This window comes from Lissotriton vulgaris, chromosome 4_1 (genome assembly GCF_964263255.1).
Source record: "Lissotriton vulgaris chromosome 4_1, aLisVul1.2, whole genome shotgun sequence".
In the NCBI taxonomy this organism is placed as follows: domain Eukaryota; kingdom Metazoa; phylum Chordata; class Amphibia; order Caudata; family Salamandridae; genus Lissotriton; species Lissotriton vulgaris.
The window spans coordinates 1,757,452,257-1,757,470,149 of record NC_141691.1 but is presented as its reverse complement, the minus strand read 5'-3'; the positions used below and the strand labels follow the sequence as shown (position 1 = coordinate 1,757,470,149).

The 17,893-nt window shown below is 52.8% G+C and overlaps 1 non-coding gene and 1 pseudogene across 1 annotated transcript; both read right to left on the bottom strand.

Moving 5' to 3' along the window:
- Positions 1 to 395, bottom strand: part of LOC147724516 (28S ribosomal RNA) — a 2,082-nt pseudogene extending 1,687 nt beyond the window's left edge.
- Positions 396 to 860: 465 nt separating this feature from the next.
- On the bottom strand, positions 861 to 1,014 carry LOC147724515 (5.8S ribosomal RNA). Its single transcript, XR_015295512.1, has one exon. It is a non-coding gene; the product is annotated as a 5.8S ribosomal RNA (ribosomal RNA).
- Positions 1,015 to 17,893: the final 16,879 nt, after the last annotated feature.

Below are 17,893 nucleotides of genomic sequence, written 5' to 3'. Positions count from 1 at the left end.
CGGTTTCACGCCCTCTTGAACTCTCTCTTTAAAGTTCTTTTCAACTTTCCCTTATGGTACTTGTTGGCTATAGGTCTCGTGCCCGTATTTAGCCCTAGATGGAGTTTACCACCCACTTTGAGCTGCATTCCCAAGCAACCCGACTCCGAGAAGACCCAATCCCAGCGCGCCTGGGGTCGCTACCGGCCTAACACCGTCCGCGGGGTGAGCCTTGATCAGAAGCACTTGGGCCCCCCGAGCGACGCCGGGGAGTCGGTCTTCTGTACGCCACATTTCCCGCGCCCGCCGGCGGGCGGGAATTTGGCGCTGGGCTCTTCCCTCTTCACTCGCCGATACTGGGGGAATCCTGGTTAGTTTCTTTTCCTCCGCTTAGTAATATGCTTAAATTCAGCGGGTCGCCACGTCTGATCTGAGGTCGTAGTAGGAAAAATGATGCCGGAGCGTCAAAGGGGGCTGCCGGGGAGAGGCCAGGCCCCTGCCGGAGCAGGGGCCTGGCGTACCTGGCAGCGTGCGCCCTCTTTTCCTGTATCACATCCGTAAGGGCTTCGCCTTCTCCAGGAAGCCGGCCGCGGAGGTGGGCGCCCGAGGCGTGTGTGCGCCGGCTGCCGGTGGGACACCACAGACAGCCTCGCGCTGCACACAGCCAGGCGCCCCAGGAGGGGCCCGGGGCGGACTGGTCGCCAGGCCCCTTCTCGGGGCCAGGCGCACCGGCGGCATACCTCCGCGGCAGGACCCGGCGAGGGACCCTGCCACGGGTGATCAGGGGGTCTGAACTTGTGGGGGGATGATGGGGTAGCGGAGTTAACCCTGCGACAGCCCCAGGTGCGTTCCGGGTTAGCCCCAGGGTGATGACGATCGAGCGACCCTCAGACAGCGTAGCCCGAGGGAGGAACCCAGGGCCGCAAGGTGCGTTCAAAGTGTCGATGATCAATGTGTCCTGCAATTCACACTAATTCTCGCAGCTAGCTGCGTTCTTCATCGACGCGCGAGCCAAGTGATCCACCGCCAAGAGTCACAGGCAACTTTTCAAAAACGTTCGCCCACCTACGGGTGCAGGAGAGGAGGGAGGAAGGCAGCACCGTCTGTCCGCCGCCCGCGCGGCAAGACCGCCCCGGTGGCCCTTTCAAGGCTTCCCCTCTGGCCACCTTGCACAGGGGGGGTACACTGGCTTAGTATCCCCTGCATGCCTGCTGCCGGGGCACGCAGACTCTGAGAAAAAAGACCATCGGCAAGAGGCCCGAGAGGCAGGTGCACCCCTAGGCCCCTGGGGGACCTAGCAGGCAGGCCCCAGGACTGCCTTCCCCCTCTCAGTATGGCCGGACCTCAATGAGGTCTGCCTGAGCAAACTCAGAGAAAAAAGGATCATCAGCAAGGGGCTGAGAGGCAGGAGCGTCCCTGAGCCACGGGGGGCCCCGGGGCTGCCTTCCCCCTCTCAGCATGGCCAGACCTCATGGAGGACTGCCTGAGAAAACTCGGAGAAAAACGACCATCGGCAAGGGACTGAGAGGCAGGAGTGTCCCTGGGCCCCTGGGGGCCCCAGCGGGCGCACCCCGGGACTGCCTTCCCCCTCTCAGCATGGCCAGACCTCACGGAGGTCTGCCTGAGCAAACTTGGAGAAAAAGGACCATCGGCAAAGGGCTGAGAGGCAGGAGCGTCCCCCGGCCCCTGGGGGCCCCAGCGGGTGGGCCCCGGGACTGCCTTCCCCCTCTCAGCATGGCCTGACCTCACGGAGATCTGCCTGAGCAAACTCAGAGAAAAAGGACCATCGGCAAGGGGCTGAGAGGCAGGAGCATCCCCGGGCCCCTGGGGACCCCGGCAGGCGGGCCCCGGGGCTGCCTTCCCCCTCTCAGCATGGCCGGACATCACGGAGGACTGCCTGAGAAAACTCTGAGAAAAACGACCATCGGCAAGGGGCTGAGAGGCAGGAGCATGCATGGGCCCCTGGGGGCCCCAGTGGGTGGGCCCCTGGACTGCCTTCCCCCTCTCAGCATGTCCGGACCTCACGGAGGTCTGCCTGAGCAAACTCGAAGAAAAAGGACCATTGGCAAAGGGCTGAGAGGCAGGAGCGTCCCCCGGCCCCTGGGGGCGCCAGCGGGCGGGGCCTGGGACTGCCTTCCCTCTCTCAGCATGGCCGGACCTCACGGAGGTCTGCCTGAGCAAACTCGGAAAAAAAGGACCATCGGCAAGGGGCTGAGAAGCAGGAGCGTCCCCAGGCCCGTGGGGGCCCCGGCGGGCGGGCCCCGGGACTGCCTTCCCCCTCTCAGCATGGCCGGACTTCACGGAGAACTGCCTGAAAAATCTCGGAGAAAAAGGACCATCGGCAAGGGGCTGAGAGGCAGGAGTGTCCCCGTGCCACTGGGGGCCCCGGCAGGCGGGCCCCGGGACTGCCTTCTCCCTCTCAGCATGGCCGGACCTCACGGAGGTCTGCCTGAGCAAACTTGGAGAAAAAGGACCATCGGCAAGGGGCTGAGAGGCAGGAGCGTCCCCGGGCCCCTGGGGGCCCCGGCGGGCGGGCCCGGGTCCTGCCTTCCCCTGATTCAGAATCGCCAGACCTCACGGAGGTCTGACTGACCCTCGTCGAGACTCGGTTCAGAGGGATCGAACAGGTTTACACACGGGTGCCTGGCGTCGTGGGCGGTGTGCCAAATACACCATCACCCCCCTTCCGCGGTCTATGCGGTGGCATTTTCTCACCTTTTAAGTGCATTTAATTTTTAAAGTCTCTAATCCAGAGACAAGCAGGGTGTGTGCCTCCCGGTTTTTTGTTCGGTGTGGCCCCCTCCTCATTGCACTTTCACAGACGACTTTTAACTTTCACGTCCCTTGGTAGGGTGGGCCTTAGCGTGTCCATACCGCCGGGGTTTATTCACCATAGGTCCTGATGAATGCCAGGTTAATTACACCGACATTGGCAGAAACATGTTGACCATCACGTAATGATATTGGATACAGACCATTCAATTTAGTTGGCCGTGATTACCAACACATTTTTTAATATATCCTTGCTGATCAGTCATTAAATCAATTTTTGATACAATCAAGGCATTTATAAACTCACCACGTCACTCTTTTCACGTAATCTATCACTTAGCCTTCACATCTTCACATTACCCGCTCCGCTGTAAATCTGACGTTGAAGCACACCCGGGTGACATTCGGTCACACCCAGTGGGGCCCGATGATGAAGCATGTCACCGACCAGGTCGGTGAGTGAGGGCTTTCTAAACAAACCTAATTGGTGTTGTTTCTCTCTTGTGCTCCATTACTTGTGTATTCTTCAACCAAGTAACACTCTTTTGTTGTTATTTTTCTGACCCTCTCCCTAGTAATCCGGAGGATAAGGACCCCCCTTTCTTGTAATCTGTGCACACGAGGTGACAGAGGGGACCTAAGGTGCGCAAGTACCCGACCTCCTGGAGCCCTCACTGGGATCCGGGAGGCAAATGGCACCTCATCGGGACTTCCAGGGAAGTCAGACCATCTGGTCGCCCGATAGGAAAGCATTGCGGGCGACCAGATGGCCGCGGGGATCTGGGCGACCAGATGGCCGGGCACGAAAGGGAAGCCGTCTGGCCACCCTTTGCCCCAACCAAGGAGTGAGCGGGCGCCGGGGCACGGCGGACCAGAGGCCCAAGGACCCCAGCTGGGCCCCCAGCCATGGAGGCTGCCAGGGGACCCCGACAGGCCCTCCGACCCGGGGCCCCCAGACACATTGATGAGCAGGGGAGGCCTGCCCGGGTGCAACGGAACCCCAACCCGGGCCCTTGGCAGTGCAGCAGGCCTGGAGACAGGGCCCAGTGCCGGAGCACCCGACCCGGGGCCTGGCGGGGCCCTTGGACCCAGCCGGGGCTCCCAGGCCCAGTGGCGCAGGTGAAGCCTACCCCGGGCCCTCCGGACCCCCTCCCAGGCACCCTGCTTCCGCGGCAGGACCCAGGATGGAGCCCCCGGTGGGGGGGCCCCCGGACGGAGCTCCTGAACCCAGCTAAGCAAGGGGAGGCTCCCCGGGCACAACAGAACCCCGTCCTGGGCTTCGGCTGTGTGGCATGCCGAAGGACAGGGCCCGGAGCCTGGGCACCCAATACAGGGCCCGGCCGGGAGCCCAGAGGCGCAGGGGATGCCTCCCCAGGCCCTCCCGGACCCTATCCAGGGCATCATTCCACGCGGCAGACCCAGGGACGGACCCAGGGGTGGGGCGGCATCGTGGCCTGTCTAGCTGCCGGCTGAGGACCACTAGGCTGAGAGGGGTCCCAGAGTACCTTGTCCCTAGTAATCCGGAGGAAGGCTACCCCACTTTCTGGAAACAAGTGCGCACCGCGAGGCTCAGGGGACCCTAGGCGCAAACGTGCCCGACCTCCTGGAGCCCTGGCTGGGATCCGGGAGGCGAATGGCACCTCATCGGGACTTCCAGGGAAGCCCGGCCATCTGGTCGCCCCATAAGAAAGCATTGCCGGTGACCAGATGGCCGAGGGGAGAGGGGCGACCAGATAGCCAGGACCGAAAGGACTCCCCATCTGCCCATCCCGAGGCCTTCGCGGTAGGGCTCCCGCCTGCCCATGCTCCGGGGTTCCGGGGCTCCGGGGCTGCAGGGCTGCAGGGCTGCAGGGCTGCAGGGCTCTGGGGCTCCGGGGACTGCAGGGCTCCAGGGGCTGCAGGGCCTGGGGACTGCAGGGCTCCGGGGCTGCAGGGATGCGGGGCTCCGGGGTTGGAGGGCCTGGGACCCATGGAGCCTGTCCCGGGTACTTTGCCATGCCGGGGGCCGGAGGAGGGAGCCCCGGAAACCTGGGAGGTGTTGCCCAGGAACACAGCCCATCTGGTCCCCGGCAGGGAACCACCAGCCCCAGGAGGGTGTCCGAGCATACCCTTGCCCCTAGTAATCCTGAGAAAAATTACCCCCCTTTCTTGTAATCCGTGCACTCGAGGTGACAGACGGGACCTAGGGCGCAAACGTGCCCAACCTCCTGGTTCCCTGCCTGGGATCCGGGAGGCGAATGTCACCTCATCGGGACTTCCAGGGAAGCCCGGCCATCTGGTCGCCCCAAAGGAAAGCATTGGGCGCGACCAGATGGTCGAGGCGAGAGGGGCGACCAGATGGCCGGGACCGAAATGACGCCAATCTGCCTGCCCCAAGCCTCCTTGGGAGGGCCCCCGCCTGCCCTTGCAGGGCTTGGGGGCTACAGGGCTCCGGGGCTCGGGGACTGCCGGGCTCCGGGGCTGCAGGGTTGAAGGGCTCCGGGGCTGCAGGGCTGCAGGGCTCCGGGGCTCCGGGACTGCGGGGCTGCAGGGCTCGGGGCTCCGGGTCTCCAGGGCTGCAGGGCTCCGGGGCTGCAGGGCTCCGGGGCTCGGGGACGGCAGGGCTACAGGGCTCCAGGGCTGCAGGGCTGCAGGGCTCCCGGGCTGCAGGGCTCCGGGGCTGCAGGGCTCGGGGACTGCAGGGCTCCAGGGCTCCAGGACTCCCGGGCTCCAGGGCTCACGGGCTCCAGGGCTGCAGGGCTCCTGGGCCGCAGGGCTCCAGGGCTCCGGGGCCGCAGGGCTCAGGGGGGCTCTGAAACCCCACGCTGGGCCTCAGGCACGGGGAGGACGGTCCGGGACCCATGGAGCCCGTCCCGGGTACTTTGCCACGCCGCAGGCTGGAGGAGTGAGCCCCGGACGCCTGGGAGGTGTTGCCCGGTCATCGCCCATCTGGTCCTCGGCAGGGAACCGCCAGCCCCGGAAGGGTGTCTGGGCATACCCTTGCCCCTAGTAATCCGGAGAAAAGCTACCCCTCTTTCTGGGAACCCGTGCATGCAGAGTGACGGAAGGGATCCAGGGCGCCAATGTCCCCGACCTCCTGGAGCCCTGGCTGGGATCCGGGAGGCAAATGTCACCTCATCTGGACTTCCAGGGAAGCCCGGCCATCTGGTCGCCCCATTGGGAAGCATTGGGTGCGACCAGATGGCCGGGACCGACATGACGCCAATCTGCCTGCCCCGAGGCTCCACGGGAGGGCTCCCGCCTGCCCTTCCAGGGCTCTGGGGCCACAGGGCTCTGAGGCTCCAGGGCTCCAGGGCTCCGAGGCTCCAGGGCTTCGGGGCTCCAGGGCTCCGGGGCTCCACGGCTCTGGGGCTCCAGGGCTCTAGGGCTGCAGGGCTCCGGGGCTCGGGGATTGCAGGGATCCGGGGCTCCGGGGTCTCCGGGGTCTCCGGTGGCTGCGGGGGCTGCAGGGCTCCAGGGCTCCCAGGCTGCAGGGCTCTGGGGCTGCAGGGCTCGGGGACTGCAGGGGTCCGGGGCTCCAGGGCTCGGGGACTGCAGGGCTCCGGGGGCTGCAGGGCTTGGGGACTGCAGGGCTGCAGGGATGTGGGGATCCGGGGTTGCAGGGCCCGGGACCCATGGAGCCTGTCCCGGGTACTTTGCAATGCCGCGGGCCGGAGGAGGGAGCCCCGGATGCCTGGGAGGTGTTGCCCGGGAACACAGCCCATCTGGTCCCCGGCAGGGAACCGCCCGCCCGAGAGGGTGTCCGGGCATACCCTTGCCCCTAGTAATCCGGAGAAAAATGTCCCCACTTTCTTGTAATCCGTGCATTCGAGGTGACAGAGGGGACCCAGGGGGCAAATGTGCCTGACCTCCTGGAGCCCTGCCTGGGATCTGGGAGGCGAATGGCACCTCATCGGGACTTCCAGGGAAGCCCGGCCATCTGGTCGCCCCATAGGAAAGCATTGGGCACGACCAGATGGCCGAGGCGAGAGGGGCGACCAGCTGGCCGGGACCGAAATGACGCCAATCTGCTTGCCCCGAGCCTCCGCAGGAGAGCTCCCGCCTGCCCTTGCAGGGCTCCGGGGCTCGGGGGCTCCAGGGCTCGGGGACTGCAGGGCTCCGGGGCTGCAGGACTGCAGGGCTCCAGGGCTCGGGGACTGCAGGGCTCCGGGGGCTGAAGGGCTCCGGGGCTCCAGGGCTCGGGGACTGCAGGGCTCCGGGGCTGCAGGGCTCCGGGGCTGCAGGGCTCCCGGGTTCCAACCGGCCCGGGGAGATCAGGGAGTCTGCCCAGGCACGAGAGACCCCTGTCCCGGGCACACGGACCCTCAGGACGTGCCCCCGTTTTCCACTTTTTTCCCCCAAAATTCTGCATAGTGTGCGTAGTGGCACTACGCAAACTACGCCCAGCTCTAGAAAACACACATACACATAATCTCGTCTCTGTTTTAAAGGTCTTAAAAAATGGTTATTTTACAAAATGTAGAGTTTTAAGTACCACTCAAAGTCTGCACTCTTCCTTCCTACTGCTCCTTAAGCCCTTCTCCTGCCCTGCTCCTCATATAATGTGTTTAACCGCCATGATTGTTGGGAAATCTGAAGTTCACACCCCTCCAATCTTACTGACAACCCTATGCCCCTGCACGCAAGGAGCAAAAATCATAGATGAAAATGAAAGCAAGGGGTGAAAATCTCAATGAAAAATTATGGATTTAATGCAACACAAAACATAATTCTCCAGGAACAGCCTCCTTATAAACAGTTTCAACAAGTACCTCCATAACAACTATCTTGGACGTTGAGCTTTAGCTAATATCTTCTCCTATATAAAATCACTGTATTGGAAGGGGTGGACTATTGGCTTGTTCACTCTCTCATTCTGGAATTCATGTCTGCTACCCGGCAAATGTAGAAGTCGAAGTTTAATATCATTGTACCACTGCCACACTCTGTGACCCCGCCACTGCAAATGCATGCCCCGTGCCACAAACAGCTTGTGGAACATAGAATCTCAGATGGGAAGACCGGTAGATTGCAGCAGAGTACAACGCAGAAAGAAGAATGCCAAAGTTTGGCTTTTATATGCCCTAATGTCATGCATTTTAAAAAGGAGCCGTGGACACGCTTTTTAATCTGCCCTTTCCAAGGTGGTGGTGACTCCAACGAAATCTATCCGATATATCCAATCCAAGAAGAATTAAGGTTTTTACTCTGATGTCAGTTCCTGTTGAAATCTTATAAGAGAGCATCTACCAGTGAGAGATGCATTGTACTGCTGTAGTTCCCGTACTTTTCGTTGCATTCAACACAGACTTGCTGCTTTTCTATCACTGATATTTTTGGCACTATTAGCTGACGACTCTGTTGGACTTCTTGGGGATTCTTCTTGCTTCGCTCTCCCACTTTCCTGATGTTAGGAGGAGCTTGGTGCCTTGCTGTTCACCTCTAGGCTAATCTTCAGAGTCAATCAAGAGTTACAAGGTTGTCAAGGAGAGTTTTGGACCCTAAGTGTTTTTCGCCTATTTAGGACTCACTTAAGGAGACACTTGGCACCTTCCATGTGTACTAGGAGGTCAAGCCTGGCACTATGGTTGCCCGGGGAATGCTACCTTTCCTTGGGCAATCAGGAAGAATTTTTTTACCCACCTTCGGAGTATTCTATCTTTGATATGACTGGGCAAAAATTAGTGGCTTGGCCTCATGCGAAAGGGCAACAGAGTGGCCTATAAAGACATCACATGTCTGCACGTCCTTTGAAAAAGCCTCCCTCTGGGTACTGGAACACCAAAACCACAGCCTAATCCAAAAGCCAAAGTAGAAGGTATCCATATAGAGAAGCAACAAGATAAGAGAAACCCTGGAAAGATGCATGGAAAACAGGGAAAGACATCTCTCACTAGATAATCCAAATCGTAATATAAATCAGAGTCTTGCAGAGGGTATTAGTTTATTTTTTTTTTAAATATTCCATCATATCCAGACATAAGAGAATGAAAAAAGAAAGGTGGGTAGGAAATAAACAAAAATGAAAAAGCATAGAAACATAACCATTGAGGTTTAGACATGTACGATTTTCCCACAGTGTAGTAAACTGATCATTACAGGAATCCAATATAGCATCAAATGTAATCTGTTGCGTACTCTGATGACAACACATGACATGCATAAATGCGATCAAAGAATGTCATGCTCCCCAGCCCATATATACAACACTTGCATTTAACCACGCTCCGAATGTGTAATTCTGGTGCTAGCGCTAGCCCAACCCAAGTAGCATCTTAGTTATAACATGCCAGTTTGCTTTGGGGCTCATGATGTGGGGGGGTGGGGGGGGGGGGTAATAATTTGCAACATTCCAGTACCCAATGGCTCCATAAGTAGATAGCTCCTCAAAGTGCACAAGATATGCCTCAGCAGTGAGCTTGATGGTAACCATTCTGGGTAAATGTCCAATTGTTTTACTATTATATCAGGGTACTCATTCCATTTTTAGATCAAGCTACAGCATGTATGTGCTGTCTGCAAGACCTGTTGTAATCAATATTCTGACCTTTTTTCTGCCAGCTACTTACCATTGGTTCACTCCACTGTCCTTCTTCTTTGCTACCTCCTAATTCGTTAGCTCTGCTGATACCTCACTTCCTTTCAGGCTGAGGTGCACCGGCAAAGTCAGTTTCCATTTCGCTTTGGTTTTTCAGCTGTTGTGTGTGAGAACTCTTTTTTTTTATTTTGACTTTCCGCCGTCGCTCGTCAGTGCTTGTTCAGATTGACATGTTTTTTATAAAGCCGATGCCGAGACTCGAACCCAGGCACTAGGTCGGAAGCTCTATAAGCTACGCCATTAGTACCTTCAAAAGGAAACTTTTTTTTAGTAAATGCGCCATTTTTCTTCTTGTTTGTTAAAGCAGTGTGCCTTAATATCGTTACATCAAATGTTTCGGCATGGTGTTCACAGCACCCCCTACACCCCACTGTTCATCCATGCGTTACTGCTTTTCAGTCCCACTCACTGAAGGCAGCAGGAATTCCGGTAACTCGCCTTCGTCCAAAGCCCTTATTAAAAATACATAAACAAAGAGGGATATCCTGTGGCCATTCATTTAAGATGTAGGGGCAGATTTACAAACCCATTGCGCCTCTTTTGCGTCATTTTTCCCATGTTAACCCCTTAATTGCTGCTGTCGGCCAATGGCCGACGGCAACACTACCTACACAGTGCTGCCGTCGGCCATTGGCCGACGGCGCCCCACCTGCGCACGGAAAAGCCCACACCGCAGCGGAATTACCGCCTCGGTTAACGAGTTAAAAGTGGCGCAAAAGTGGCGCAAGGGGCTTGTAAATCTGCCCCGTAGTGTTTACTCATCAGCTGGGGAACTGGTCCCAACTGGTGGGGTGAAAAGGTTCATTGACTCAGATGAGAGGTACGTACACAAGGTTCCCTAACACAATGTGCACCCGAAAGACAGAATAGCAGTAGAGAATTCCCTATTTCACACAGAACAACTGCTGCACGTGTAGTAGTACTGCATGCTTTGCACACAGCATCAGCAACATAAGCTATGTAGCACACTTTTATAGGAAAGCTATGGGCTAGAAGTCACTTCCACCAATTGAAGCTAGGAGGTCCGCTTTTGGTAGCATTTGTGCTATATCTAATACCCGTAATATAATATAATACGTTTTAGAAGTACACTTGCTAAAAACCATGACTTCAACAAATGGCTCTTACCCTCACCTTACTTGATTTTTCCTCTGTGAAATGGATTTAAAAAAAAGAAACACTTTGTCTGCAAATGTAATCTTCTTCTGCAATTTTTCTATTCCAAAATGCAGCCTTGGATCGGTGACAAAAAGGTTAAAAATACAAAAAAGTTTGCCAGAATATTCACAAAAGGCATTTAGGAGTAGTAAAGTTAGGATTCCTCACTTTACTACTCCTAATCTGAGACAAAATCCTAACTTTACGACTTTCGGTATTCACAAAAGGCATTAGGATTCCTAACTTTAATACTCCTAAATGCTCTTTGTGAATACCAAAAGTAGTAAAGTTAGGATTTTGTCTCAGTTTAGGAGAAGTAAAGTTAGGAATCCTAACTATACTACTCCTAAATGCCTTTTGTGAATATCGAAAGTCATAAAGTTAGGCTTCTGTCTCAGATTACTTTTGTGAATCGGGCCCCCTACACTTGTCTCCTGTCAATCATTACCCATTTCCCATTTTGTTGTTCCCCAGCGCCGCAAGGTCATATGAATGGCAATAGTGCTAGGCAAATATCATCATTCCACTGCATATAAAAAAAATAAAGTAAAAAGCATAGTCATTTTCAACACAAAGAGCTCTAGCTTTCACAAATGGTCCTAAACCAAAACCTATTGCATTGCAAATGATTGTTATGTCTTTGACTGTGTACCCTACCCCATGTCTTTGACTGTGTACCCTACCCCAGCAACGCGCCACGTCCATCTTTGCCAGCAATAGCACCAGCGCAGTGAATCTCCTGGAGGGGTCAGAAATATCTTTTACATAACCCAGCAAGGCAATTTTGGGAGCTAATTGTAGCACCTCTGTAAATCATGTTTTTTTTTTTTTAAAGTTCAAAAGGCTTTATTGAATACTGTACATGTACATCAATCATGGTTAAGAGCGTAGATAGTACCTCATGCCAGTATAAAAAACTCTGTCATAGGACCAAGCCAAGTGCAAAAAGTCTGCATCAACGGGCCTACATCTGCTACATCTAAAGTCCTCATGAATGTCAAATTTCGACAGCAATAGAGCAGTGTAGTACGCTCTCTGCTCTATAGCTTTGGGTATGTGAGTTACCAGGAGTTTTGGGTGATAGTGCAAGGGGGATGTGGTGAATAGAGGATCTTAAACCCCACTTTATCTTTGAGTCGATTTCACACCCTAATAGTCCATGAAATGGTATCAGAATGACCTGGACCGTGGAGGAATACTGCCCAGCAGGGACTGGAGAGAGGTGGGAACTGCCGCATTCGCCACCACCGCTTTGCGCGGCACATGGAGGGTAGGATGAAGCCAAAAATGGGCAAATCTAGTTTGCATGTACAAATGAGATAAATGTAATTCAGGAACATCACAGCACCATTTATTAAACTCGGGCATCAATGTGTCCCACCTTATCCTGGCCTGTTTTCCACCCATACTATACAGAGAAGCTGGGCACGGAGTGAACTAAAAGAAACTCTGGTTAGTGAAATGGGTACGTTGACAAACAGATATAACAATCTAGGTCATACTACCTTTTTTAGTAATGAGATACGATCCGCTAAAATAACAGGGGCATGATCCAACAGGTTACCGTTCCCATAGCTGTCCCATAATTCTCTTTAATGGCCACATCCATATCTTCATTTATATGCACTCCCAGGTACTTGAACGAATCCAGCACTATCTCTATAGAAAAATCTGTCTCAAATTGGATGGTATAAGCTGTCCATGAGAAGATCTTTTGTTTTTGCTGGTTAATGATTACCACCGAGAGTTTCCCAAATATGATGTGTTCTCATATTCTGGCGTTTGGACACTCGCTTGGAAACTAAGGGTCCTATTAGGATGGCGGACGGGCCTGCGTCCGTCCGCCACCCCAGAGGAGGAGGGACCGTCCGCAGGGGCAGCGGCGGTCCCTCCGTGCAAATTAGGATGTGACTGACACCCTGGCGGTCACATCCTGTATGTTTAACATTGCGGCGGGCGCTGCCTTAAGCAGCACCCGCCGCAATGTTAAAAATGCAAGCAGTGCATTTGCATGCATATCAGAATGCAAATCCTAATATGGCTGGCGGTGTCTGATAGACACCGCCACCATATGAGAGCTTTTCCACCACAGTCTCGCGGCGGAAAAGCGGCGGACGGTCTCCACGTCCGCAGATGACCCCCCTGCCATCCTAATCTGGCGGGGGATCATTTCTCACAACGCAGGGGTGAATCCGCATCCTCTGGGCCGGCGGTGGCTTCCGCCGGCCCGGAGGATGCGGATTCACCACAATCGTAATCGGGCCCTTAATGTAGAGCATCATATCATCTGCGGACATTGATATAAGTATGAGTCTACAGGTGTAGCCAAGAGTGTGATGTGAGTACTATTGCTGAAGTTTTGCAGCCAAAGGTTCCAAGGCTAGGTCAAATAAAATAGGGAATAGAGGGCAGCCTTGTTATGGGTCACAGGATATAGGTATTCCAGGTAATGTGATTCCATTAATCTGCACTCAGGCCACGGGAGAAGTATACAGCAGTTTGATCCACTCAAGGAGTATCTAAAGTACTCCAATGCAGTGTAATATAAGTAAACAAACAGTCCCATTCTATCGAGTCAACATCATTAGTGGCATCTATAAAATTGCTGCAGCATCTAGGGAAGGATCAATGTCGTAGAGCTTGGCAAATAGTTTGTGTAAATTGTGTGCCAAGAATCTGACTGGGATGAAAGCAGATTGATCAGACCTCACCTCACCCTATCGGGCAGCAGTAAGGACAGCCAATTGGAGAGCAGTTTTGCAAGGATCTTAATATAGTCATTAATAAATAAGGGGTAGGGGCCAATAGGACTCACACTTGTGCACCAGCTCTCATTGTTTCAATAGTGCTATTATAAAAGCCTTTCTCATGGGGGGGGGGGGGGGGGATTTTTGGTTCTCTGGCCTCTTCATATATCTCTAGTAAGTGCGGGGTTAGGATATCTACATATTGTTTACAGAAATCTGACAGGAGGCCAGGGGTTTTTATTTGTACAAAGTTTACTTATTACTTCTTGATTTCATACATTGTGAATGGCTAGGAGAGAAAAAGTTGGTGTGCATTGTCCAACCAAGTTAGGGTGGTGTCCTAAGTATTTAGAAATAAGGTGTGTCTGGGCAATAGTTGTGGAGGAATAAAGGTTTGTGAAGTACAACATAAAAGTAGACACTAGCCCATCACTGGTCTGTTGTCAACAACTGCCTTCATCATCTATTCAATCTCGGAGCCAACCCTATCAGCACGGAACTCACCAGCATCATCCATACCTCCATCTCCACAGCAGCCTACCCGGACGGATAGAAATAAGCAGAGATCAAACCCCTCTTAAACAAACCATCCTCTGACCCCAGGGACCTAAAAAAATATCAACTGGTTTTCCTGCTCCCCTACCCTGTCAGAGTATTTGAAAATGCCTTCAACCAACAGCTCACCGAATACCTGAAACAAATCCACCTACACAACGCCTCACAATCAGGATTCCGTGCCAACCACAGCACTGACACTGCGCTGATCACTCCCACAGAAGACATCATAACTCTCCTCGACCGTGGAGAAACTGTGGCCCTTATCCTCCTTGATCTCTGCTGCTTTCGATACTGGCTCCCACCAATCCTGACATCTACATGCAGCAACAACCCTCAAGTGGATCGCCTCTTTCCTTACATAATGCACACAGAGAATCCACCTGCCTACCTTCACCTCCGAACCCCAGGACATCATATGCAGCATACCCCAAGGATCATCCCTCAGCCTCACCCTGTTGAATGTCTACATGACACCCCTCGCTGACGTCATCAGATCCCGCGGCCTCAACATAATCTCCTATGCAGATAGCATTCAACTAATCATCACACTCACTGAGAACCCGTCAACACCAAAACCAACTTCTGCAATGCCATGATCAATGTAGCCAACTGCGTGAGAGGAAAAGGCCTCAAACTCAACTCCGACAAGACAGAAGAACTAATTTCCTGGAAGAACAATTTCATCTGGTGGCCAGAAGAACTCAGACCTACACCCACACCAACAGACCATGTACGCAACATAGGCATCATGACAACAGAGAACTGACCATGAAACGACAAGTCAACGCAGTCGCCTCATCCTGTTTCCAATCCCCTTGCATGCTCTGCAGACTCTTCAGATGGATCCCAGTTAACAGCAGAAAGATCATCACTCAGGCCCTCTTCACCAGCTGCCTCGATTACTGCAATGCTCTCTACGCCAGCATCTCCATCCAGCTCCTCAGAAGACTCTAGACCATACAGATCACCGCAGACAGACTCATCCTGCACCTCCTCAAATGGACCCACATCACCCCACACCACAGAAACCCCCACTGGTTCCCATCAAAAAGAGATGCCATTTTAAGATCCTTATGCACACTGAAAATTATCTACACGATCAAGGACTGTCCTACATCAACCATCGACTGAACTTCCATCTACCTACAAGGCATCTGCGCTCCTACTTAATTGCCCACGCACCCCCTCCCCACTTCCATCGCAGCAGGTGGCAGTCCTTCTCTTACATTGCCGCCAAGACCTGGAAAGACCTACCCCACCATCTAGTAACAGCACCCTCCTGATGGACTTCAGAAAGAAAGTCAAGGCCTGGCTTTTCAACGGAGACGCAGCCAACTCAGTGCCCAGACATTCCTAGGGGTGACAGTGCTGTGCTATACAAATGCTGATTGACTGATTGATTGATTGAGTGAGTGAGTGATTGATTGATTGATTGATTGATTGATTGATCGATCAATTGATACTCAAAATATTGTAAGATGCAAAAGGTTATTTATTTTTTATTTTTGTTTTTTTGTTTTTTTTAGCAATAACAGCATCATCCACATAATGTATAATAACAAACAACTCCTCCTCAATCCGACCTTCCCTCCGAGTAGGCACTCATTTGTCCAGTCAACTGCGCATTGGTTGTGCAATAGTTATTCATAGTATTTCTTTTACCTCACACCTCCTCCAATGTATGTTTCATACCGCATTAGTGTACTGTGCCAGTTTAATTTCACGTTCTCATCATCACTTCCTGCATTGATCTCATTTTGCTCACCAGGGTTAAATTATTTCTGAGGCTAAGGATCATCCCGGTCTTTCACCCTCCCGAATTGCCTGGGCACTTTTGTATTCCTCTGCAATTTTGTTTCTCTCTGTGCCACCTCTGCATTTTCCATGATTTTGCTTCTGAAATATGCTAAACTAATGTCAGACCTGCCCTATGTCAAAGTATGTTTGAGGGTCTTAATATCCCTCTCTAGAGAACTCAAATGAGTTTGAAGGGCTCTAAGGATACCATTATGTTTGGATATACAAATGCCTCTCACTGTCACTTTAAAAACCTCCCAGACCATACCAGTGCCCTCCACTAAACCTATATTTCTCTGGAAAAACTCCAGCATTTCTGACCAAAGTTCCTTACAGAAGGAGCCATCCATCATACTTTCTGCTCCCAGCCTCCTAATGACTCAGAGTGGGGCCGCCCTCTGCGGAGTTAGACGCAATATCAGTGGCAGATGAGCTGACAGGATGCAAGCCAGATGACATACCTCCCCCACCCAGGGTAGCACACCTGGAGTCACCAGCCAGAAATCATGCCTGGACCATGAGCCGTGTACAGCTCAATAAAAGTGACCTCCATGTTGTATGGTTGTGTGTCTCCAAATATCATTCAAGGCGCGATCTGTCAATGTACCATTAGGCCATGCCATTGCGGCCAAACACCTTTCAGTTGATGTTTTTGATCTGTCAGGATAATCTTGCAACATGCAATTAAAATCGCCAACCCATAGCAGGGTTTGTGAGTTTGAGCTGAGCACTGCCCCCACAGTGTGACGAAAAACCCTGGGTTATCCACGTTAGGGCCACAGCAATTAACAATGGTGAGGTGTCAGTCTCTGTACCTCCCCCAGAGAGCCCTTGATCGTCTGCTCTAATGCCCTACACATGGAATAGCCTCCCTCTCTATACAAGGGTAATCACTCCGTGTGAGTAAGATGAACAGGAGGATAGAGCTTTGTACGCTGCCTATTTCGCAGCAAACGTATTGGTAGATTGGGACGTAAGGTGCATTTCCAGCAGTATTGCTATTAGTGTGTAATGGCAATCAAGACAGCCCAGGTCCTGGCACATTTTGCAAGGATTATTCAAGCTTCTAATGTTCCAGGTCAGGGAGGATAGTGATTGCTTAGGGCTAATGTCTTGCATGTGGGGACCGTAATTATGGTGAACACCATCTATGCCCGTCTTAAGCGATGTCTCGTAATCATTTAACATATGAGTAACATATGAGTAGAAAACAGTAATAATTCCCACCATCCCTCCCACACTGGCAACCCAGCCCTACCAGGTCAGACCCCTCAACAGAGACATTAGCCAGCCTCCCTCTACACACACAAGGTTAATTGGGAATTATAGGGGCAGCCATTAAATCAACTTAATAGGATATTACCCATGTAACTATGTAGCCACATAGCGAGCCAGCAGTAGCCCAACCCGCAAGTATTGTGGATTGTTGGGGCACTCAGTATGAATGCCGTTTAAAACACAAATTAGCAGGAGATTGCCTTGTTGCACCCATGCAGCTCCATTTGTTGTGGGAGTGGTGCCATCTGCAGTGTGACAGTCACACAGGTATGTCCCAAATGATCGTAAGTGCATCTCAATCAGACTGTGTGTGGTGTAGGTGATGTCGTCCTCTTCCATGCCTCCTCATGTTGCGTTTTCTGCAGGAACTCCTGAATCTGGTGTGGTAATTGAAATATCTGTGGAGTCATTTTTAGGCAGGCAGGATACAGCATTGCGTATTGCAGTTCAGCCTTCATATGTTGTTTCTTCACCAGTAAAACATTTTGGCTAGTCTCCTGGACATCCAGTGTTAAGTTGGGAAACAGGGAAAATATCATGGCCCCCGCAGGATGGATTGTGTTTTTCTTTTGCCAGGTGCAGTGCCATGTCACACTCTCTGTAATTGAGAAGGCATGTGACAATGGGGCAAAGTTGGGCTCCCGGAGGTGGGCTAACACCTAATGTTCTGGGTGCCCTTTCCACCGCCAACAATTTGGAGAAGGCCTCTGATCCGAATAGCGACAGGAGTAGCTTTTTGACATATTCTTCCATCCTCCCATTGTTGATTGGTACAAGTAATGCAAATAATATTTCACCGTGATTTAGCTTTAAGATCTTTGTTTTTGGCAACAATTGCGTGAGAAGCCTTCTCTATGTCAGTAAATGTCTCGCCTTTCATGCGTACATCATCTTCCATGTATGAAATCCTCTGTTGCACTTCCTTGAGCCTGCCATTGCGTTTCTCCATTATTCCGAGATATAGTATTCCTTTGTGCATTCACAGTGTCCATTTTGTTGTCCATCGACAAAAGGATTTCCTTCATGG